A 23,370-nucleotide genomic window follows, 5' to 3' on the forward strand; every position below is an offset into this window, starting at 1 on the left:
CCACATTTCCAAGGTCCACGTGACAGAGGCGTCCCTCACTGCGGCCTCAGCCATGCAGCTCGGTGGGGGTTATTGATTAGAGACAACAGAAGTCGCTGATGACTATTTTATGGAGAATAGGAATTTGATGAGAAAATAATGAAAAGCCCCGGAAGCAACAGGCAGGCTGGAGAGCTAGCTTGGGATAAAGGACCAAGGGAGACTGGACAGAGGGGAAATGTGACCAAGGCCATGCCACAGGACATCTGCTTAAGATGCTCGCCAATCTCAACTGGACTCCCAGTTCTGAGGAACCGCTCACTGGCCCTGCTTCACCGTGGGGCTTGGCCAGGACCAATGTCCTGTAGCTGAGGGGAGGCAAGAAGAAAGAATATCTTGTCTACCTCAGCCTTCATACTGAGAGCTTTGCCCCCTTCCAAGACCTACATGGTGGAGGTTTCCCCTAACGGGAAGGCAGGCAGGATGCTGAGCACCCCAAAATACAGCAAGTGTCCACGAGACACACCAACGCAGCAAACTGTGGAAATTACGTAACTGTAGATCCATGAGCCCTTTCTCTCCATAACTGGTCCCACAGAGGGGACTCAGGAACTCCCAGGGTGGCAGCAGTGAGGGAGAGGCCCCTGCCTGTGTCTACATAGCACCAGAGCCAAGTGTGAACAAAGGAAGTGTTTCTTCATCTCTCACCACAGAGAGCAAGTGTCAAGCAGAATTTCAAGTATCTGCTATTGCAAAACATCTAAAGCAGTAGCAAAAGGTCATTTTCCAGAAACAGCCCTCTCCCTCCACCGCATGAACACACGGAGCTGCAGATACATTCTGGACAACTTCATTTCCATGATCTGAAATTCATTCATTCATTTGTTCCTTCATGCATTCATTCATTCTGCAAACTGTCCCAAGGCCCAGATGGGTCAGGTCCTACGCCGGGTACGTGGGTTTCAAAGAGGCATCTGTGCCATCCTGGACTTCAGAAGTCCAGTCAACTAGAGGAGAGGCCAGAAACAAAGTGACTTCGGCTTTGGGGATGCGATGGCAGCTGTAGTGGAGAGTTAGAGGTGATCTGAATATAAGCTGTAGGCCTTTTTTAGCATGTTCCAGGCATCACTCCATGTCGACACACACACACACACACACACACACACACACACACACACCACACAAAGGAGCTACCCCCTCAGTCAGCCACCAGCCCTAGGACCACGGTCCAGAGGACCAGGGCTGCATGTCTAAATCTGGATCCTATTAGAAGGGCTGCAGGCTACTGAGCTGGTTAAAAATGTCAAGCCTTGGGCTTCCTGGGTGGACACACCCCAGGGCACGCCCTAGCTCTTGCCAACAGTCGGTCCTTAGAAAACAGGTAGATAAAGTTAGTCTCAGGTGCCCCTGTTCTACCCTCCACACATGAGGATACCAACACGTGCCACTTGCACTATTTTCCGGTGTATTAAACCCTTTTGCACATTCCCTCATTCAGCCTTCACTGAGCACCTGTTTCTATGGGAAGACCTCTGCTTGGAGCTAGGAATGTGAAGAGTAATAAAACACAGCCCCTGCCCTTTTGGATGCCTCTTCCTCTGGGAAGCCCTCCTTGGTCTCCGAGGCTGAGTCCAACATGCCTCACCCCATCATGGGCTCACAGCCTCCCTGTATCATCACTGGCTGTCAATCAAAAGTCCCCGGCCTAGAGGAAAAAAAGGGGCTCTTGGGCCTCACACATCACTGTATCCCCAGGGCCTACTCTACTGTGGCACACTATGGGGGTAGAATGAACACCTGGGAGCGTGAGTTAAGAATCTGGCATCAACCTCCCCACTTTGTTTCTAGATCAGGAAGTTTGTCCCTGACAGCATGGATGCTGGCCTCTAATCCCACTCTCTTCATAATAAATTCCACACCCACTTGACACCCCAGCCCACTTCTGGGCTCTTCCTCTCCCCAGGAAACCACAGAATCCCATCCACCCTCTTGTGATCAATTTATGGTGAGGATTTTACACCCTCACCTTCCCTCTGGGCATTTTTTAAGATACAAGGAGACAGGGCCCGTGATTAAAAGGAAAAAAAAAAAAAAGGATGCCCAACGATGGAATGTCAGGCACTCATTTATTCATTAAACAAATATTTACTGAGCACCCACGCTAGGCTCTATCCCAGGGGCAGAGAAGCAGAGCAAATGCAGGCCAAAATCACTGGCTGCCCTCGAAAGTCGTGAATGCATGAAACCGTGTGTTGCAAAGTGGTGTCCCCCTGGTGAATGAGTGAAGGAGTGAATGAACTGCAGGGAATGTCAAGTGATCCTAGCAGATAATGTCAAGAATTAACTGGAGCTGAACGGGGGCGAGTGATCTGCTGTAGCAGGGGAGAGACCATGTGGCTCTTCACCCGCAGGTCACTCTACAACCATCAGGGTACCCCGGCCTCCCTCTATTCTCCTGTCCACATCCGCAGTGCAAAACACATGGATAGAACAAGGCTCTTCTTCTGGCCGCTGCTGGCTTCCTAATTAAAGTCAAGGATCTGTGTTTACTCAGGATCTATAAACACACACCCAAAAGAAGTGTTTAAGAGAAAGCAGATGAAATGTGGGTAAAGACGAGCTAATAAAATCAGGGGAAGATGCTGTGAGTTTTCAACCATGGCTGTGATTAAACAAGCCTGGCAGGGAGGATGCTTTGAGGGCCAAAGCCCATGGATGTGTGCAGTGCCTGCGTTTCCAGGGAAAATGCAAACCATAACTTCCTGCAGAATTAATTGGTCCCCGGTGAGAGATTTGTGCTAAGTTCCCCTGGACCATGCAGCGAATGTGGCTTTCCCTCCCCGCTCCTGCCACTAGGTTGTCACACAGCTTGTCAAGACTGCATTTGAAAATTCGTGGATTTGCAGGTCAGCTGAGGACAGCCTTCGGTAGAGAAACCTGTGTTCCTCATGAAGTGTCAGAAGCGGAGGCTGCCTCCTTCCAGAACATTCACTGTCACCTCACTTCCCAAGGCATTATTCTCATGTGGTCACTGCACCAGACACCTAACTGACACCTGCCCACAAACCATGTCCTTCCTCAGTCCAGGGAGGAAGCTGGGCTGTGGAGGAGCACCTCTCTTCTGAAGTATGGACGAGAGTCTGGCCTGAATTCAAAAGCAGGTGGCCAAGATGGAGAAGAGCCTGGAGCCCCGAGGATCCCCCTGGAAGTGGGTGACTTCCCAGGGATCAAAGTGGGCAAATGAGGGGTGCCACCCAGAGCCCGCCTTAAGAAAACCCTAAAGAACAAGTTTCCACAATTAAAGACAACGAGGAGGGGGTGAATGAGGCCCAGAAAACAGTCCATGTCTTTGATTAAGCCCTGATGGAACTCCGCATCACTGCTCTAATCTGGCTCCCTGGGGTTCTGCTGGCTTTGCAATGTTTTCAAAGAAAACAATCTTAAATATATGCTATCCCCCCCACCCACCCACCCACCCAGCCATTGCAGAGAGAGACTGGCCTGCTGCCTCGTCCCCCTCTTTGGAGCACTTTCCCAAGTGAGTCTTTAACAGCACACAATGGCTCTTTTCTGCTGAAGATGATCTTTCTCACCAGCTTCTGCACTCAGCAGGCCCAGTTCCTTTATCAGAGTCTCAGTTTACCAGTGGTTTCCCGCATGTGAAGCTGAAGCCAATCTCCTTGGACTGACACCAGCCCTCACAAAACCTGATAACACTGAAGCACTCTCTGAAAACTGACTTGGTTTTAATCCCAGAGTAGAGTCTATCCTGAGTCGACTCCAGACATACCTGGATTCTGAGCCATTCTGAGCATAAACGATCACCAGCACCACACACGGCAGGACTGCTCCAAAGCTGAGCTGATCCACCCATTCACACCTTGTAGTTGCTTGGACACAGGCTTGCCTGCTTTTGCACACGCTGTTCCCTTTGTCTGAAATGCTATTCCCAGCACTGGACTTCAAAACTCTAACTGTCACCTTCTCTAAAAAGCTTTCCCCAGGCCCCCCCAGGCAGAGTTCACTTCACACATCCTGAGTGTGCAAGCATGGCCAAGCACAGGGCTTAGCCAGATGTATGGAGAGGAGAAAATTCTAAATGTGGCTAGAGACTCTCCCAGGTGAGCATCTTCAAATAACCTCTTGCTTGCAATTCTATTTTATAAGTTTTACTGTAGGGCAGCCCGGGTGGCTCAGTGGTTTAGTGCCGCCTTCACCCCAGGGTGTGATCCTGGAGACCCAGGGTCAAGTCCCACATCAGGCTCCCTGCATGGAGCCTGTTGCTCTCTCTACCTGTGTCTCTGCCTCTCTCTCTCTCTCTCTCTCTATCTTCATGAATAAATAAATAAAATATTTAAAAATAAATAAGTAAAAGTTTTACTGTGCAAGGGGCACCTGGGTGGCTCAGTCGGTTAAGCGTCTGCCTTGGGCTCAGGTTATGATCTCATATGATCTCAGGGTCCTAGACTTGAGTCCCATGTCAGGCTTCCCTGCTCAATGGAGAGTCTGGTTCTCCCTCTCACTCTCCCTCTGCCCCTGCTCCTGTGCTCTCTCTAGCTCTAACTCTGTCTCAAACAAATAAAATCTTTAAAGTAAAAAATAAAAAAAGTTTTACTGTGCAGTATTTAAGATATACAAAAACATATATAATCCTAAATCAAACCATCTCTTGTGCCCACCACCCAGCTTAAGGAACAAAATATAATACATACAAAGTCTCCGGTACCCCACCCCAATCATATTCATTCCCTCAATTCCCCAGAGGTTAAGTACTAACCTGAATTGGGCGTTTATCACTGCTGTGCATTTCTTTATACTCTTACCACATAGGATTACACCCGTGAAAAAATGCGTATCATTGTTTTCCAAGTTTTACAATTTTTATAACCTTGACGGTTTGCATATTAACACAATGACTTGTTTTCATGTCCATCCCCTCCCACAGTCCAGGACTCTGTGAGCTGGGCCTGCGTCCTGCTCATCTCTGTCTCGGGGCACCTGCCCCGAACCCTGGCACACGGTCATGCTTACTGCACACTTATTGAACATATGAGGGGAAGAAGGAAAAGAAAAGAGAGGACAGAGTTTTGCTCACTGGACCCAAAACAGGATTGGGGAGAGGAGCAGAAGGCTTTCCCATGAAGTTGATCTGCAGCACAGCCTGCTGAAAGCGTCCTGCAGTTTGTAGACTCCAAAGGTACAGGGACCCAAGAAAGACAGGGCTCCAAGCTGGCATTTACTGTGAGAACAGAAACCATAGTACTGTCCCCAGCACACAGCAGGGGTTCTGGATGCGTTTTGTGAATGAAAGACCATTCCTGTGGATGAGAAAATGGAAAGTCTAGAACAAGACAGTACAACTGGCCTGGAGGACACCCACCTTGGGGACCATCTAATAGAAAGGACGGTCCTCACTCATGGAGGACCAGTGTCTTCCTTCGCTCAGCTCCACAGGAGAAGCCCCGGACTGCACACTGACTTTCTCCCTCATTGCACAACACAGCCTCAGGGGCTTCCAGGAGCTTTAGAGGAAACCCAGAGAGGGTCATTCAAATGGGAAGATGCTTAAACACACAAGGGGGTAGCAGGAGGGAACAGAGAGAGGAGGACAGTCTATATGGGCACCATGAGAACAGGCCAATTTTTAGACTATAATGAATACCAGCTTTTAGAATAAAGGAGAGATGAGGCCTCAGTAATGCTCTTTCCCTTACTTACTCTGTGCCTTTGACTTTCTGAATTGCCTGTCAGCCTGAAATGTACCTGTAAGGAGACCGCCAAGTGGAGTTTAAGAGCTCGGCTAAGAAATTCAGTTCCAACTCTGGTCCTGACCACCTGTGCAGCCTTAGACAGATCACACAACCTCTCTGGGCTGCAATCATTCTGCAAACCCTCTTGGAACAAGGCTACAGGGAGCCTGACCCGTGGACCTGAAACAGACCAAGGCCCAGTCTCGGGGCTTGGCAATGTTTGCTGGCAAAGGCCACAGCATCGACACAAAGCGCTGCACAGATGGGAAGTGTTGTGATTAGACTTTACCTGCTGTCATAAAAGCCTCCTTCTGACTTTCTCATCTTCCTTTCTTTTTTTCTTTAAGATTCAAGACCTAGAGTTTGGTCAAAGTAGAACAGAGAGCCAGGAAGCTCATCTTAATTCAGTGCTGACAATACTCAGCTCAGCTCAAACTTGGCAAAAATGCCTTCTTCCAGCACATCTATTCATAGACGTCTGTTCCTAGAGTTAGCTCTCAATTATTCAGTCTACCAGAGGAACTGTCCCATGCTCTGAGAAAGGCGTGCAGGAGGGCAGGAAGGAGGGGGCACAGGGAAGAAAGAGGGGAGAGGAGAGGAGAGCGGGAGAGGCCTACGAAAGCTCCTCCCTCCTACACCCCCCCCAAAGCAGACACAGCCCCCTGGAAGGGGGCAAGGTGACAAGGCCCTGAGGGTATGGTCATTAGCACAAGGACATGGGAAGGTGACAGACATATCCCCCCCTCACTCCTGGGTAAGGAGTGCTTCCTGATAGCCACTCCACAGGTGAAGAGTGAGAGGCTGGCAGGGGCCAAGTGGCAGCTAGACGCAGTGGCACAGCTGGCCTGGGGCCCAGCAGAGGCCCCCTGGGGAGCCCCCCAACCCAGACGACAGGGAAGTGCAAGCGTGCAGGGCCCGAGGCTTCAACCTTTCCCCAGGGCTCCACGTTCCCCTGAATCTCCTGTCTGCTGAGCTGAACGCAATCTCCCCGCCAGGGACTGTGGGTGCCCGGCGCACCTGCACAATCCCCTGCTGTCGCCAGCTTTCCACTCTGTGCTCTCAGGTCCTTGGCTTTCTGTCTCGGACCCTGGACCCTGCAGCACGGGGATGAGGCATGACTCAGCTGGGGACGCCCAGGGCCAGCCCAGCAGGTAAGTTCACTCACCCGAGGCAGCACACCTGCCCGATCTCCACACCCTTTCCTCCGCCAGGTGCTGGGAGCACAGCCCAGGTGCCCGACAGGAGGACAGAGGGTGCCGGGAATGGGGAAAGCGAGGGATGTTCCGGACCCTCAATAAACATCTGTGTGAGATGCTAAACCGTGTCCCCCTTCATATCTAAACACAGAACCCCATACACACGCACATTAAAGATCACGAACCATGGGCTGTTATGTACTTTTTTAAAAAAGATTTTATTTATTCATGAGACACAGAGAGAGAGGCGGAGACACAGGCAGAGGGAGAAGCAGGCTCTGTGCAGGGAGCCTGACACGGAATTCGATCCCAGGACCCCGGGATCACGACCTGGGCTGAAGGCGGATGCTCAACCATTGAGCCACCCAGATGCCCCAACCCTGGGGTTTTAAACGAACGTTTTTTTGAAAAACACTCTGGGGACACCTGGGTGGCTCAGTCACTTAAGCATCTGCCTTTGGCTCAGGTCATGATCTCAGGGTCCGGGGATCAAGCCTCCTGTAGGGCTCCCAGTTCAGCCAGGAGTTTGCTTCTCCCTCTCCCCCTGTTCCTTTCCCCCGCCCACGCTCTCTCTTTATCTCTCAAATAAATAAAATTAAAAAAAAAAAAAAAAACAGAAAGAAGAAAGAAAGAAAGAAAGAAAGAAAGAAAGAAAGAAAGAAAGAAAGAAAAAGAAAACACTCTGATTTCTGCCACCCAAAGCAGAAAATTAATTCATACCCTTATTCATCAAAGATCCACTTGGCACCTGTGCGCCAGGCACCTTTTGATGCTCGGTGCCTTCCTTTAAAAAAAATGGCTAAGGAGTTTTTAAGCAGAACCTCTCCAAAATGCAGGCAGAGATGACAAGTGGGCTGCATGACAGACATAGGACTTGAGAGAGAACAGCATTTTAAATACCATAGTGACTGTCTGGAAATTTGCAATCCCATAAACGGTTATAGCTCAGCCCCCCGCTGAGGTGCCTGGGGCCGCTCCTTCTGGGTTTCTCAGAAGGCTGACGCATCCTTTCCCTGCCCCCCTGCATCCTGCCACGGAGCACAGGCAGGCGGCAGGTCAAGGGCACTCCCCCTCTGGCTGGATGCGCACAGAAGCTTGCCTCTTCCACTTAGAATGCGCTGGGCCATGGCTCCTTGGGTCTGAAGCAGCAGCTCACTCCTGCCCTGGCACTTACCTACACACCGCATCACCCAAACGTCTGGAAAACCCTTTGCTCTTCTTCGTGGGCAGCTGTCATTCACCTTACCTTGCCCTGAAAGTAATTTCCATACGACTTGACACGGTGGTGTCCCTAGATGCCCTTGACCCCAACAGCTGTTAACCAGGACGGTGGGCCAGGGCGGTGAGTCTTGAAAAGTCACAGGCCCCCTGACTTCAGGTGACCTCCTTTATCAAAGGGCAACAGTGGCTCCTTCCCCATGAGCCTAGGAGGGTCTGCTCCAGGGTGGCGACTGCACTCAAGAACTGCTGGCTGTCTTTCTGTCTCTTATCAGGCCTGTTAGTACTTTCACCTCAGGGATGTCTGGGCCTAACTGCTCTGCTGTATTCTATTTACAAAGTGATCTCAACATCGGTTTTTCTGTCTTTCCCTGCACACAGTAGAGGACTGGGTTTCGTAGAAAACAGGAGACGAGACAGGAACAGAGAAGACAGGAGGAGAAAAGGTTTCCTTCCAGTAATATCATAACCACGTTGCAGAAAATGCATAAAAGAGAGAAAGGAAATTTATCCATATTCATATTCCCCAGCACAGCCTCGGACGCCATCTTGGTGTGTATTTCCTTCCAATCTTTTTTCCTAATAAATAGGAATAAAGTAACTGGTTTTCTCAGTTTCCCCCCAGACTCTTAAGCTCTCACCTCAATGGCTATAGGATAACTGATCTGAGTACTTAGTAAGTTTCAGACACTTAGGTTACTTCCAATTTATTATGTTATTGTAAGAGAAGCTGAACTGATCATCCTTTTTTTCTTTTTTTAGGATTTATTTATTTATTTTAAAGGGAAAGGGAGGGATCCCTGGGTGGCTCAGAGGTTTCCTTTGGCCCAGGGCGTGATCCTGGAGACCAAGAATTGAGTTGCACGTCGGGCTCCCTGCATGGAGCCTGCTTCTTCCTCCTCCTGTGTCTCTGACTCTCTCTTTCTCTCTCTCTCTCTATCATGGATAAATAAATAAATAAATCTTAAAAAATAATAATAAAGGGAAAGGGAGAGAGGAGGCATAAGCAGATGGAGGGGTAGAAGGAGAGGAACAAGCACACTCCCTGCTGAGCACAGAGCCCGATGCAGGGCTTGACCCAAGGACCCCAAGATGGTGACCTGAGCTGAAACTAAGAGTCAGACGCTCACCCAACTGAGCCCCCCAGGCGCCCCCTGAGCTGATATTTATGCAACATGTTGTCCACATTTTTAATTTCTCCTTTAGGAAAGCTTCCAAGAAATAGGTTCACTGGGTCAAATGTTCCAAATATCTTCATGGCCCTTGACATAAATTGCCATGGTTTCCCAGAAGGGTCTTTGGAGGACCCAGTTGGCCACCAGCAAAAAGATACAGGTGACTTCACAGGACAGTGACACTGTTCACAGGCATCATTGGGGTGGGACCAGGGGCACCCACTGGGTTTTCTCTGCAGTGAGCTCTACTGGAACATTCCGGCCTCTGCACATCAGCACATGCACTCACAGGGTCTTTTCATCTCCCCCTTGTTGAGTGGGAGCTCCATAAAAGTATAAGAATTAGCTCCAAAGTGGAATCAAATACTCCCTCCCCCCATCCCAACAGCTACTTAATATGAAGGGGAACAAAAGATCAGGTTCCTTTTCTTTCAGTTTTAGGTGTCCAAGGTCTTGAGACAAAGATCAATTTACCTGTGGGAGGCATGTTTCGACCACCTTCCTAGTCATGAAGGGAGGTGCTGGAGGAAGGGGGGCTGGGGACACTCCAAATAGGTCATACCTTGTTTATTCCCCCTTTTACTTCTGCAAGGGGGAGGTCTAGGGTAAAGTCACAAGTATGCAAATGTCATTTCTCTACACTTCCCCTGCATTTCACCACTGAAACTTTGAGAAACGCTGCTTGGGAAAGAGAAGGTCCCACTGGGAGGCAGTGCCTCGGGGACCAGGGTCACCTCCCAAAGCTGGGGTCCCTCATGGGCCCAGGAGCCCTTTGAGATCAACTCGAGATGGGGGCATTCAAACACAACCTTGAGATGTGCAGCATCAAGGGCGGTCATAAAGGTCCTACTCTGGGGGCTGTTGTGACCAGAGACTTTGCTTTCCTTTTTTTTTTTTTTTTTAAGATTTTATTTAATCATTCATAAAACATACAGAGAAGAGAGGCAGAGACGCAGGCAGAGGGAGAAGCAGGCTCCATGCAGGGAGCCTGATGCAGGACTCGATTCCAGGACCCCAGGATCATGCTCTGAGCCAAAGGCAGACACTCAACCCTTGAGCCACCCAGGTGTGGCATTAAAAAAAAAGAAGAGTCAAGCCTCTCTAGACCCATCCTATCTACTAGGTCTGACACACAGGACAGCCGGTCCCCAAAAAAGTCTCTCTGAAGTTAATCACACTCAAGCTGGAGAGACCCCTGGAATACTCACATGCATATATTATGTACATATGTCGCCCAACACCAACCAGGTCAGGACAACTGTGTGTTCTGAAGACGTCCCCGACGCACGACAACATAAATGGAATCATATCACATGCTACTTTAACTTAGCTATATTCAACTCTACTCAAGCAACCAAACCTTTTTTTTTTTTTTTTTAATAAATTATTGGTTGGGAGGATCCCTGGGTGGCTCAGCGGTTTGGTGCCTGCCTTTGGCCCAGGGCGCGGTCCTGGAGTCCCGGGATCGAGTCCCGCATCGGGCTCCCGGCATGGAGCCTGCTTCTCTCTCTGCCTCATTCTCTGCCTCTCTCTCTCACTCTGTCTATCATGAATAAATAAATTAATTAATTTTAAAAAATAAATTAAAAAAATTATTGGTTGGTTAAGCGTCCAACTATTGGTTCTGACTCAGGTCGTGATCTCAGGGTCGTGAGATTGAGCCCCACGTCAGGCTCCCTGCTTAGCAGGGAGTCTGCTTGAGATTCTCTCTCTCTTCCTCTGCCCCTCCCCCCACTCACCTGCCCACTCTCTCTCTGATAAGTGAATACATCTTAAAAAGAATAATAAAAGTTTAAATAGTGTAAAAGTGTATTTTGCCTATTGGATTTGAATTGTATTTGGGTTTTTTTCTTTTTTCTTTGGACATCGGACACTACTGTTTATGCCACACGTTTACTCCTACATGTTACTGCACAGCATCACAGACACAAAATCATGCATATGCAAACGATCCCTCAGGGACAATTTGGGAGACTGTCCGAGATCATTTTCACCATGCTGTCTGACTTCTGAAAGTCATGATTGAGATGTGACTCTGCTATGTAAGGTTTTCTCTCTTTCGGGGCTTTTAGGTTGTGAGGGATGTGTCGTCTGTTAGGTAGTGGCAGAGAATCAGTCTCGGATCACAACAGGAAACCAGGCCTCCCAGGCTGGCGAACACTGGGGGGAGGGCCCCTGGCTTTATAACCACCTTTACAAAGTTGTCTGGGCACGAAAACCCGCCCTCGCACTGGGTCCCAAGCCGGCTGTGCAGCCCTTATAGGGCATTCCTCTCCTTGGCCTGCTCCCTCATTCTTTCAAAGAGTGGCCTGGATGATTCTCAAACTGCTGTGTGACCCCCGGGCAACTCACATTATCTCTCTGGGCCTCCGCTGGTTGTCTACACAGCTCCCACGTTGGAGGAGAATTGGCACTGCCCAAGTGGGATTCCCAAAGCTCCCCCTATGTTGAGATGTTGACCTCCTCAGCACTTTGGGCAGGTGACCCCGGGATCAGTCACCTCCAGCTAGGAGATGCTTCCTCTTTTATTGCCCATCTCCCAAACCACACCTCACAAATCTCTTTCCTAGGGGAGCCATGCCCCGAAAAAGCCTGGGGAAGGATGGGACTAGGTGATCTTCAATGTCCTTTCCATCTGAACACCAGCCACCCACCCCTGGCACTCCCAGAGTTAGAAATGCATGGTACAGGGGCAAGAGAGGACAGCACCTGGAGGTTCTCTAACTGGGTCTGTAATGGGGACCTCTGCACCAGAATCACCTGAGAGAGCTCGTTAACAATGTGGATTCTTGGCCCTGCCACCCAGGAAGCACACCACGTTATGTCAGATGAAAGGGATACTGCGGAAGATGGAACACACGCATAGAATGTTCTGGCTACTTCACACAGTGAAAATGGATGGGAGGAACAAGCAGAAGCATTAATGCTGTATCCGCTGACTTTCTCAAGGCTACAACGATCAGCGTCCAAACATTGGATTTTCCTTTCAAATTCAACCCCCCCAAAGCATGAACCCACAGTACCTATCTCCCCCCTCAAATCTTTCTCTTGTGAGGGTGCCCGCAGACCACGCGACACGCTGCAAATCCCAAGACTAAATGCAACAAGAGGTGTATTAATAGTGTGAGTCAGTTTCACACTGAATTTACCAAAAAACCTCACCACTCAAATTAGCCCAAGTCATCCATCTACTTCCAAGAGTAGCTATAATTTCTGACCTTCCTTGGCTGACCGCTCGTAGTAGGTAGTGTTGGCGATGGTGGTGGCTGAGATGCCTACCATGGAAACCACCCCCTTCCAGCAGCATCGGCCAGCCACAGTGGCTACTCTTTGTAGCCTGCACCCTTTGGAGATTTCTGGAGTTATGATCGAGGTTCACTCGAAAGAGATAGTCAAAATAGCGGTGGGCACTGAAGCTGGCGGGTGTGTTTTCCTTCTAGCTCTGAGTTTTCTCAGCATCCTCACCTGTGAGATGACCTGCCTCACACAGTTCCTGCGAACGAAAGAAATCAAATATGCAAATACACACAATCCATGCTCAACAGGGAAAGCTGTGGTCATTTCAGGGGAGACCAACATAAAACAAAATCACTAAACCCACAACATGATGCTCATGGGCGGCTTACGATTTGGGGAGGCTTTTGCTTGGCCATAAATGCCTGCACAAAAGGCTGGAAATGCTGCCTCAGTCTCCTCTCCCACCCCGCTTCCATCGGCCCGCTGCTCTGTCCCCTCTGGTGTCAAGTGACTGCCCCTGCTATCCTGTCCCCAAACCCAGCCAGAGAGCATCTCCAGTTCCTGGGTGGCGGGGGCACGGGTTGGCGCAGGGAAACAAAGCCTTCCTTCTCAAGTGGCACAGGCCTTAGGGGCCTGTGTGGGTGGCAGCGGGACACACACTGTGTCCCCCACACACCCATCACAGGGCGTAGCACACAGTAGGTGCTTGCTTCATTACAGTCACGGAATAGCAGGACGGATCCGGCTCCTCCATTGCGAACTGAACACTGAGAGCGACGAAGGCTTGCTCAGAAAGGACTGGAAGACGTCACCCGGCTTTCACTCACAAGCCCGTGTGATCTTGTGCACACAGCCTGGCCTCTGGGGCCTCTGGGGCTCAGAGCAGTACGCAAAACCAGAGTTCAGGGGAGCAGAGCAGACATTTTAGGATGTTATTGACCGAGTTTCACTTCCACATTGCCTTCTGCATCCTGCTTCAACTCTGGTTTTGAGCAAAGCTGGGGGCCCTGCAGAGACTCGCGGGAAAAGCCTCCGTTATCCGGCTCGCTCTCCCCGAGCCCCAGCCCCTGAGGCTTGTGTGGATAGCAGACCCGGTTTCAGCAGCACCTCTCAGACATCAGGCCGCGAGCCAGGCACATTCAGACATTTTCTGATGTAAGAGCCACAACAAGCTGCAAAACAGGCGCTGTGATGCCAGAGGAGGTTGTGCAATCTGCAAGACTCCACAGCTAGGGAGCGGCTGCAAACCGAGACGCAGCTGACCCGGGCCACCCTGTTCTGCACCAGTGTCCCCTGTCACAGGAGACCCCCCGAGGGCCCAAGCACAGCGTCCAGTTTTGCATAAAGCCACCGCAGCAGTTGGACGTTATCTTAAAGAAACGTCCGCTTCCCATGAAATTCATACCCTGCATCTCTGCCAAGAGGATGGCCCTGGCCTGAAACTTGCACTGGACAAATCACTTCTCACTCACCTGTGACTAGGTCCTGGGAGAAGGAGGGGGGCTTCTGGGGAGCATTTCCACCAGGAGGCCAGCTAGCAGCTCTCATGCACATGACCTGAGTCCTTCCAACCCTCTGGAGAGGCGGGTGTACTTAGCCCAGCTTCACCGTGACAGTCCTGGCTCAGCAAGGTGAGGGACTGGCCCAAGGTCACACAGCCGGTGAGTGGCAGGGCCAGGGCTCCTCGAGTTCCATGCCGTGGCATCGTCTGCTGAGCAGGCACTGGGTTTAAATTCCCAAGAGCTCCGGGTGGCCAGACAGAGCCAGTCACATGAGGCTCCCCAAAGCAGATGAGCAACGGCGGCACTCGCTGCCCAAGCCTCCTCTTGCCCTTGACCCCTCCATGTAAATGCACCCTGCTGTACTCCCCACATCGGAGGATGCTGGGGGAGTGGGGAGCGGGCCATCAGCCTCTGACGGCATGTGAACTCGACCTGTCACTTTTCCTGTGTTGGACCTTCTTTCTCACGTGGATTTAAATGCTCTGTCCTCTGCTGGAGGAAGGTCACCAGCACTGGCACCGCTGAGCTGGGGCAGGACATCCAGCCAGCACCATCCACTGGGCTGGGGCTGCCTTGCACTGAGGCCTGGCCCAAGGCACTCACAGGCAGATACCATGGAGCCATGCGGAAAGGCCGGGCTAAGACACAGGTTCCAGGCCTGATTTGGCTTCTTGGGCAAGATGCTTCCTCTTCTGGGTCCCAGTTCCCTCCTGTTAAATTAAGAGTGCTGGACGCCTAAAACCTGACATCTGAGCTTGAGCTTCCTGCTCAATCCTCCCAGCCCACAACCACGTGTGAAGGCCTGTTGTGCTCACACCTCTTCCCTTCCTGCCTCAACAGTTGAGAGGGTATTGGCTTTGTGGTAGATGAAGGAGGGTCTCTTCTTGCCACCCCTCTGTGTTCTCTCTGTACTCTGTCCTAGGCCTCCATCTTTTTAATCATATGGCCAATGGGCACGGCTGCCTCTTCCACTAGCTGAGCTCTCAACTGGCTTAGGGCCCTTGGGTGTCATTCATTATCAGAGTCACAACCATGTGAGTCCAGTCCTGAATGAAGGAGGGGAGGGGGGCCTCCAGGCTCTCCCTACTCAAAGTATGGTCCATGGCCCAGAGCTTCCCATGGGAAAGAGTAAGGAATGCAGAATCTCGGTGCAACCCCAACCTCTGACTCAGAATCTGCAAAGGAACCCCCAAGTGATTTTGGGGCACACTCATTGGGGAAGCACTGCTCCCAGATGCCCCCCAGCTCTCACCTGCCCCCATCCCACATCCTTGGCTTTGACCACCTAGAAGCCTTCCAACCCGTGGGCCTTAGCGGGACTTACTAAAACATGGCCTGTCATTAACCAAAAGAGATTTGTCTTAGGAACCTTCTAGAAACCTGCCAGGGACTCTCACAAACAGGATCTGAAATGTGCAGGCTCTAGGGTCATTCCTGGCATGTGGTACCCACTGCCACCCTCCCCCGCCACTGAGTCTCAAGGAAGCTCAAGCAGCTCTCAAAAATGTTGAGGTCCCTTACCCCTGGTTCTGTGGATTTGGCTACTGTCACCCTCACCACCCATCAGCCCCTATAAACGGACTCAGGTGTTGGTGCAGAGCCCAGCTGCCAACCCACACCCCGCAGCAGAGACAAGGCAGGCCACCTGCCCCTCACGGACCCTGTATCCATGCTCAGAAAAAGCTCTTCCCTCATTCTCTACTCTTGACACTTAACGAACTTGGAAAGAAAAGTAACTTTTCCAGGGCAGCCCTGGTGGCTCAGCAGTTTAGTGCCTGCCTTTGCCCCAGGGCGTGATCCTGGAGACCCAGGATCGAGTCCCACATCGGGTTCCCTGTATGGAGCCTGCTTCTCCCTCTGTCCCTCTCTCTCTGTCTCTCGTGAATAAATAAATAAAATCTTAAAAAAAAAAATAACTTTTCCAAAACATGTTTCCAGTTTTTTAATAAACCCTGCAATTCCTCTAACGGTTTCAGATCATCTTAAATATTTATTAATATCACTCTCAGCCACACTTCTTTAAACAAATCTCCTCATTGACTTCGATTATTTATATATTTACGAACACGATGTCTCCTTCCCTCGGAGCAGATGGCAGCTAGTAAGTCTTTGGAAAGGAGAAAAAAAAAAATCAATGGGACAGAATGTAAACTCCAGTGACTCCCTGATTTACTCTTCTTGACAAGCTCCAGTACATTTATCTTCCCATTCAGTGGAAGTGCCATACGCTGGAGAGTCAACGCCTGGTTTGGGAGAGCATCGAGCCTTGAACCGGAAAGGAGGAAGAAGCTCCCAGCACAGGGCTCAATTCCCAGTGGGAACTGGAGCCCTGTTAGTGGAGGGATAGGACAATGGGACAGGGAGATGGAAAGAGCTGGGGGAGCGGAGAGAGAAACCTACACTGGGGAGCACCTCCTGTGTGCCACGCACGGTGCTGGGAGGCCCTCCACGCGACCTCAGAGTCCATCTTCACAACAACCCTCATGTGAATGCTGAACACCCAGGGAGAGAGGACAAACCTCGCCCAAGGTCACAGGGCTAGGATGCAGCAGAGCCAGGATGGGAACCCCGGCAATATACCCGCACGGCCCCTACAAGTAGAAAAGGATGACAGGAAAAATGTAATTGCCTTAACCTCATGCATTCTTGGCTACGAAGTTACTCTCCTGCTTTCAGCCTGGTGAGGCCGAGCACTCCTTTTCAGACCCATCAAAAACTCCATTCCCAGGACACCTGGGTGGCTCAGCAGTGGGATCAAGTCCTGGGATCAAGTCCCACATCGGGTTCTCTGCAGGGAGCCTGCTTCTCCCTCTGCCTCGGTCTGTCTGCCTCTCATGAATAAATAAATAAAATCTCAAAAGAAAAAAAAAAAAAAAAAACTTCATTCCCCAGCAACAGGAACTCTGTCCATCTGTGAACCTGAGGGACTCAGGTGTTGGTGCAGAGCCAGAAGGGGTCCACAAGGAGGTTGTGAGTGCCACGGAGCACATCAAGGGTTAACTTGATGAGAAAGTGGGAAAAAAAAAAGACCTTTGCCCTCTGAAATGGATGAAAAACACCATCTTAATGATGCTTTCTTTATGGGGCCTGTATCAAGTGTCCCAGATAGGGAAAGTGAGAAAGAATAAAATCAGCCACGTACCCCTCCCACCTCATTTTACTTCTCTGGAGAAGGTCCAAGTCAAGCTAAAGCCGAGAACCGGGTCTGGCCTTGGAGAAGCTCCAGGTGAGGAGACGCGTGATGATCGCCACTCATCTGGGGTCTCGGCTGCGGGGGCTACACTGCTGCATGAGCAACACCCCCCCCCATCTACAAATGAGAAGGCTGAGGCTCTGACGCGGGGGGATGGGGGGGGGGTGCCACGGATGGGCAGGGGGAGGCAGAAGCGGGTGCGTGGATATGGGTCTTGCCCTCTCGCTCAGGAACCTGCGAGTGACCCCCGGGGGCAGGCGGGGATGGCTTGGCCTGTTGGCAGACGGGGACCGAGTGGCCCCAGTTGCAGAGCCCTCCCGAAGGCCACCTGGCCGGCGCAGGGAAGGTAGACCCGCTTTTAGCCCGATCTGTCCCCGACACAACACGGCCCCGCGCAGCACGGGCTGGAAGCTGGTCTCCCGGAAGACGGCCAAGTCCCAGGCTGCCGGAGCCACGGGACAGGGGTTCCTGCACGCGGGGAGGTGGCAGCAACGCTGAGCACGAGGCCACCATCTCTTGGCACGGGCGTCCTCTCAAGAGTCCCTCCTGTCACGGTGTCTGCATCCCAAAGTAAGAGCTGTCAGAGACGGGGATTCCAGACCCGGGAATCGAGATGCACCGGGGAGGACCTTTCAAGGTCATGCGCAGGCCAGGGTCAAGGTCACCCGCAGGCCAGGGCCCTGCCCTTGAGGTGCGGACCGGCGACCGTACCTCCGTAAAGGGCGGAGGAGAGAGTATCTTGCTCTGGTGCATCGGTCACAAGACGTGGCCCCAAGCATATGCCGGACAGCCTGCCAGGTGCCAGGGGACCGCCAAGGGAGCAGAGCCCACGGGGCGGAGGGGGAGCACGGCTGCGCGTGGAAGCCGGGTGAGGATCCCGTACCCGCCACCTCCTGGAGGAGGGTCTGGGGGCCAAGTCCCACACTCGCTCCAAGTCTTGTAAAATTAGAACAAAACCTCTGCTTCGCAGGTAACCGTGACCAATCTCTGCATCTTAAAAATGCACCTGCACGTGTCAAACTGCGGGCGGCTGGTGCGTGAAGGTGCCTGCGATTGCTCCTACAATAATAGTAGCACCCAGGCTCACCTCCTGCCCTCCGGATGTGAGGGAAAAAAAAACAAACCCACAGCTAAGATCCTACAAGAGGCGCACAGAAGGCTTTGGGAGCTGAGATAGAAAGGACGGCTGTCAAGGAAAGCCAAAATTACTTGAAAATCTCCCACCAAAGTGAAGTGCAGACACCTTTAACTGAAGGCCATTTCCAAGGTCCCCCACCCACCGACCCCTCGCCTTAACCCAACCCAGTGTCTCTCTTCCAGCACACACACTGCTCCTCCCCGTGCCAAAAGTCTAGCAAGATCTGGAAAATGTGAACTCCAACATGCCTCCCCAGGAAGAAAGCTCAGGCCCGCAAACCACTCCTGCACGCCCCTCCGAGGAAGAAAGCCACCACTCCCCCAGCTGCCTCCGTGTTTACAGGAACCCCCCCAAGTCTGGGAAAACAGCCCAGCTGTGAGCCCTGGCAACCCTCCTCGGACAGTCATCTGGCGGTGGCAATCAAAATGATGCTTCCTTTTCATTTCCACAGAATGCAATCTTTCAGGAATAGGAGAAGCTCAAAGTCAGAGTTTAAGCTCCTTCTCACAAGGAATCAATATTTTCACAAGATAATCCGCCTCGGGGAGGGGATGGATTACACAGATCCCAGGTGGCAAAATGTGGCTCTCTGGGGATTGTGGGATGGATGTTCCCGGGCAAGGAAGCCAAAATGCAGACCCACCCCCACTCATTTCTCAAAATTCACGAGCCAGGTCGTCATTCCGCAAATATCTACCCAGAGCCTCCCATGCGGCCAGGGACCAGCCAGGGACCCTGTGTAGGCGGTGGAGATGCAAAAATTGGAGGGGAGGCCAGTGACAATGACTCTTTCCATGACTGCGCCCCCTCCAGGCCAGGAAATCCACGCTCACTTTCCCTAGGCCCTCCTCAAAGTACCCATTTTACAGACAGCCCTCCACCACCCAGAGAGGGTAAGCGGCTCGTCCAAGGTCACACAGCTGGGAAGGTGGCAGGGCCAGCAATCAAGCAGAGGTGCAAAGTCCACGTGACACTCCCCAGCGGTGCCTCCTTCCCGCTCAGCCCCTCCCCCACCGGCTCCATTTCTTGCAGCAGGGTGGGGATCCGAGCCGCCGCCCCCTCCTCCGACCCGGGAAGTCCTCGGCCTCGGTTCCTCTTTCCTCCCACCCTCAACACTCAGGTTCGAGACCCACGCTGTGTGCGCGCAGCCCCAGGAAAGCCCTGCAGGCTGCAAGGGCATCCACCCGATGGCCCTGAACTTCCATTTAAAAAAAAAGAAGAGAAAAGAAAAGAAAAAGATGATGAAAAAAAGATAAAGGGCAAAGAGGAAGTGCTCTCTAAACACAGGCGGGTGGTTACCCCAGGAGGAAGTCTTGAGGCCATTGGAGATTTTGCTCAGCAGCCCCCCCCCCCCCCCCCCCCCGCTTTAGTTCCTCTATTCGAAGCGCCTGCATCTCCAGCCGCCGCTGCGAGTTGCCCGGGGGCTGCAGTGCGCGGGGCCGGAGCGGACCCTGCACCCTCACCTGGCTCCCGGCGCTGGGGGGCGGGGGGCCACCCCGAGCGCCCCCTCCCGCCGCGCGCTCCCCGCAGCTGCGTGCACGCCCCCGCCCCCGCCCCCGCCCCCCGCGCCTCTGCACCCGCACCCGCTCCCGCACCCGCACCCGCGCCGGGCGCAGGCGGCTCCGGGGGCGCGCGGGCGAGCTGGGCGCGCTGGGGGGGGCGGCGGGGCCCCGGCACCTACCTGGCGGCCGGCGAGCGGCGAGGGGCGCGGGGCGCGGGGCGCGGGCGCTGCAGCGGGAGCCTCGGAGCCTCGCAGCCTCGCAGCCTCGGAGCCTCGGGCGCCGCCGCCGTTTCCGGGTCGGCGGGTCTCACGTCACCGCCACAGGTTCGCGAGCGGCCCCCGCCGCGGCGGCAGCGGCAGCGGCAGCGGCAGCGGCAGCAGGAGCGAGCGGCGGCGGCGCCCCGGGGAGCGCCAGGCGAGAAATAACTATAAAAGGAAGAGACGCCTCGAGGAGGAAGAGGAAGCGCTGTTTACCTTCGCGCAGCCGAGCCGCGGGCGCTCGCACAAAAGGAGACGCTCGCCGACGCCGCCTCCCCCCGCCCCGGCCCCGCCGCACCGCGGGCCCCGCGTCAGCGCGCGCGGCGCCCCGGGACCGCCCCGCGCCGGCCCCCACCCCAAAACCCGCGGCGGGGCCGGGGGCCGCAGGGGGGCGCGGCGGGGTGACCTTGGGCGAGTCGCGGCCGGCTGGCGGGGCGGGGCGGGGCGGGGAGGGGAGGGGAGCCGGGGCGGGGGCGCTCAGACCCGGGGGACCCCAGCCCCGGGGGCCGCAGGGGGAGCCGCGGCGGGGTGACCTTGGGCGAGTCCCGGCTGCCTGGCGGGGGGGCCGCTGCAGGGGCGCGCTGGCGGGGAGGGGGGAGGGGAGGGAAGGGGAGCCGGGGCGGGGGCGCTCCACTCCAGGCCCAGACCCGGGGAACCCCCGCCCCGGGAGGCGCAGGGGGAGCCGCGGCGGGGTGACCTTGGGCGAGTCCCGGCTGCCTGGCGGGGGAGCCGCCGCAGGGGCGCGCTGGCCGGGCGGGGAGCAGGGCTGGGGGGCGCTCGACGCCCCCCCCCCCCGGCCCAGACTGGGGGAACCCCAGCCCCCGGAGGCGCAGGGCTGAACCCAGGTTACAGCCTGTGCGCCCGGGCCCCAGCTCCAGCGCGAGGGTCCTGGCCTGGCTCGGCTCCCCCCTCCCCTGCGCCCCGCCAGGCCCGCCTCGCTGCGGGGTCCCAACCTTCACCCGCACCGTCCACAGATTATTTATTGAGGACCTACTAAGTGCCGGGGACTGATCTAGGCCTTGGGGGACCCGGCTGGGAACACACACCCAACCACCCACCCAAAAAAATTCTGGCCTGGGAGGCAGGGAGGACTGCAATCAGTAACTATCTGATGTGTCTGGTGAAGCTAAGTGCTAGGGGGAAAAATAAAGCAGGGGCAGGGGGAGAGGGGGGGGCGCCTGTGCCATCATGACTGGCTCTCCAAGGACTTAGTACAGAGATTCCCAGACAGAAAGCTCTGAATGGGAACAGCGTCGGGGGTGGGGAGACCCCATCATTCCCAGTGTCTGTAATGGCACAGAATACATTTCCCCCATGTAACAGCGCAACATGCCTGGGGAGCTGCACTGACCATCTTCCCTCTGCCTTGCTCCCCGGCCGCCAAGCCCATCCTATCATTGTCTTGAAATTCCACCGCATTTCTCGGGAATATAGACCATGTTCTTTAAAGTATCTTTCTGCTGACCTCTAGCAGGGCATCCAGAGTTACACCCAAAGCCTTCAGTGTCCTTCCACCCTCCACCTCCAGCTATCCTGGATGAGTTGGGGGCTGGGATGTGCCCAAATAATATCAAGTGTTGACTTACCTAATTATGACCGGTGGGCTTCTTGTACAAAGATATCTAAAGCCTTCCTCTTACCCAGGCCCAGTGCTAGGAGCTGTCCCCCCACCCCAAGATCCGATTCCAACAGGACTTGCAAGGGGCTCCCGGCCTTCTATCTGCAGGAAAGCAGCCCAGATGACAGGGCGCAGAGGAGACCGAGGGGGAAGGGTGTCTATTCAACTTGGCAAGGAGGGAGCCCCAGAGAGGGCAGAAGAGATCCTAAAACTCTTCCTAAAAGTCCCGAGAGACATTTGGACAAAGTGAAAAAGAAGCACGTGGAAGCTTACCTGAGCGTCAGTGCCCTTATCTCTAAAGAGAGGACCTGTGGGCCACCTCGCCCTGGTGGAGAGGAGGCAACCCAGCTGGGTCTTGAACTAGGAACGTGAGGAGCAGAGGAGTTGGAAGCTGAGCTGAGCCGAGTCCATTTCTTTCTTGGCCACTTACAAAGTGGGCATTAAGAATTCCGAACATTTTTGAAGTTCTAACCGGTTGCCAAACGCTGTGCCCATCTAATTTAATTCTCAGAACAGCCCCACGAGGCAGGTTCATCATGCTCGGTGTTATGCAAGATACCAGAGCCGGGAGAGAGTTGGAATCTGCCCAAGGTCAGACTAATTAGATAGCTAGCGGTGGAGCTGGGCATGAACCCAGATTGTCTGGCTCCAAGGCTCAGCTCTTCACTCCAAACCTCGGTTTGCTTATTTATTAAATGGGAATGACCATAGGCTTCATTAGGTTGTGGTGGGGGATTAAATGAAACAATGCATGTGTAGAACCTAACCCATTAGTAAGACCCAGAAGAGCCCCTCTCAGCATTCTTGTAATTATCCTCACAATAATTGTGAAAGACAAAGGGGTAAAGACCTTTCTGGCATGCTTGGGAACTGCAAACAGTTCGGAGCGAATGTAACACAGAGGGTAAATGTAGAGGGTTGGGAAGCAGGGAAGAAAAGGTGAAGGTGTGCAGGGGCTGGATCACGCTTACCCTGCACTCCACTGAATTCAGAGATGTCCGAGATGAAGAGTCCGACTCGTGCTTATGAGTTTCCACTCAGTGGATACAGTGAGGCTAAGAGGATGATTCTGGGCCTCTGATCTTGCTCACCCAATCAGGTCCTGATAGATTTGACAAATTCAAGCATTATATCCTGGGGATAATGCCTGGGAAGTACCTATGGCGATCCACCCCTGCAGTGGCCTGCTCTGTGCCCCTGGGGTATCAACCCAGGCAGTGACAGGTTGAAGCCCAGGGCCTTGGGCTGTTGGGGCTGCTGCAACAAAACACCAGAGTCTGGGTGGCTTGCATGACATTTATTTCTCATGGTTCTGGAGGCTGGGAAAGCCCAAGATGAAGGCCCCTCCATCGTTGGTGGCTGGTGAGGGAGGGTCCACTGTCTGGTTCCTAGCCTTCTTCGGTGTGCCCTCCTGACGGTGACCGAAGAAGGGAGGGAGCCCTCCAGGGTCTCTGTCACAAGGGCACTCATCCCATTTATGAAGGCTCCACCCTCAGGACCCAATCACTCCCGAAGGCTCCACCTCCACCACCATCCCACTGGGGATTAGGTTTCAACATAGGAATCGGGGAGAAGCACAAACATTCAGTCCATGATATTTGGTGT

At 53.4% G+C, this 23,370-nt stretch overlaps 1 protein-coding gene across 5 annotated transcripts in view; it reads right to left on the reverse strand.

Moving 5' to 3' along the window:
- CYRIB (CYFIP related Rac1 interactor B) overlaps positions 1-22,143 on the reverse strand; it is a 147,877-nt gene extending 125,734 nt beyond the window's left edge. For 2 of the 5 annotated variants that reach the window (XM_077847251.1, XM_077847255.1), the window contains exon 1: positions 20,070-20,186. The gene's annotated coding sequence lies outside the window, so the exon portion shown is untranslated. Of the gene's footprint in view, positions 1-20,069; positions 20,189-22,038 lie in introns of those variants that run through there. The other 3 variants (XM_077847260.1, XM_077847253.1, XM_077847258.1) reach the window with 3 other exon arrangements.
- Positions 22,144-23,370: the final 1,227 nt, after the last annotated feature.

Source organism: Canis aureus, chromosome 14, assembly GCF_053574225.1.
Source record: "Canis aureus isolate CA01 chromosome 14, VMU_Caureus_v.1.0, whole genome shotgun sequence".
Classification (NCBI taxonomy): Eukaryota; Metazoa; Chordata; class Mammalia; order Carnivora; family Canidae; genus Canis; species Canis aureus.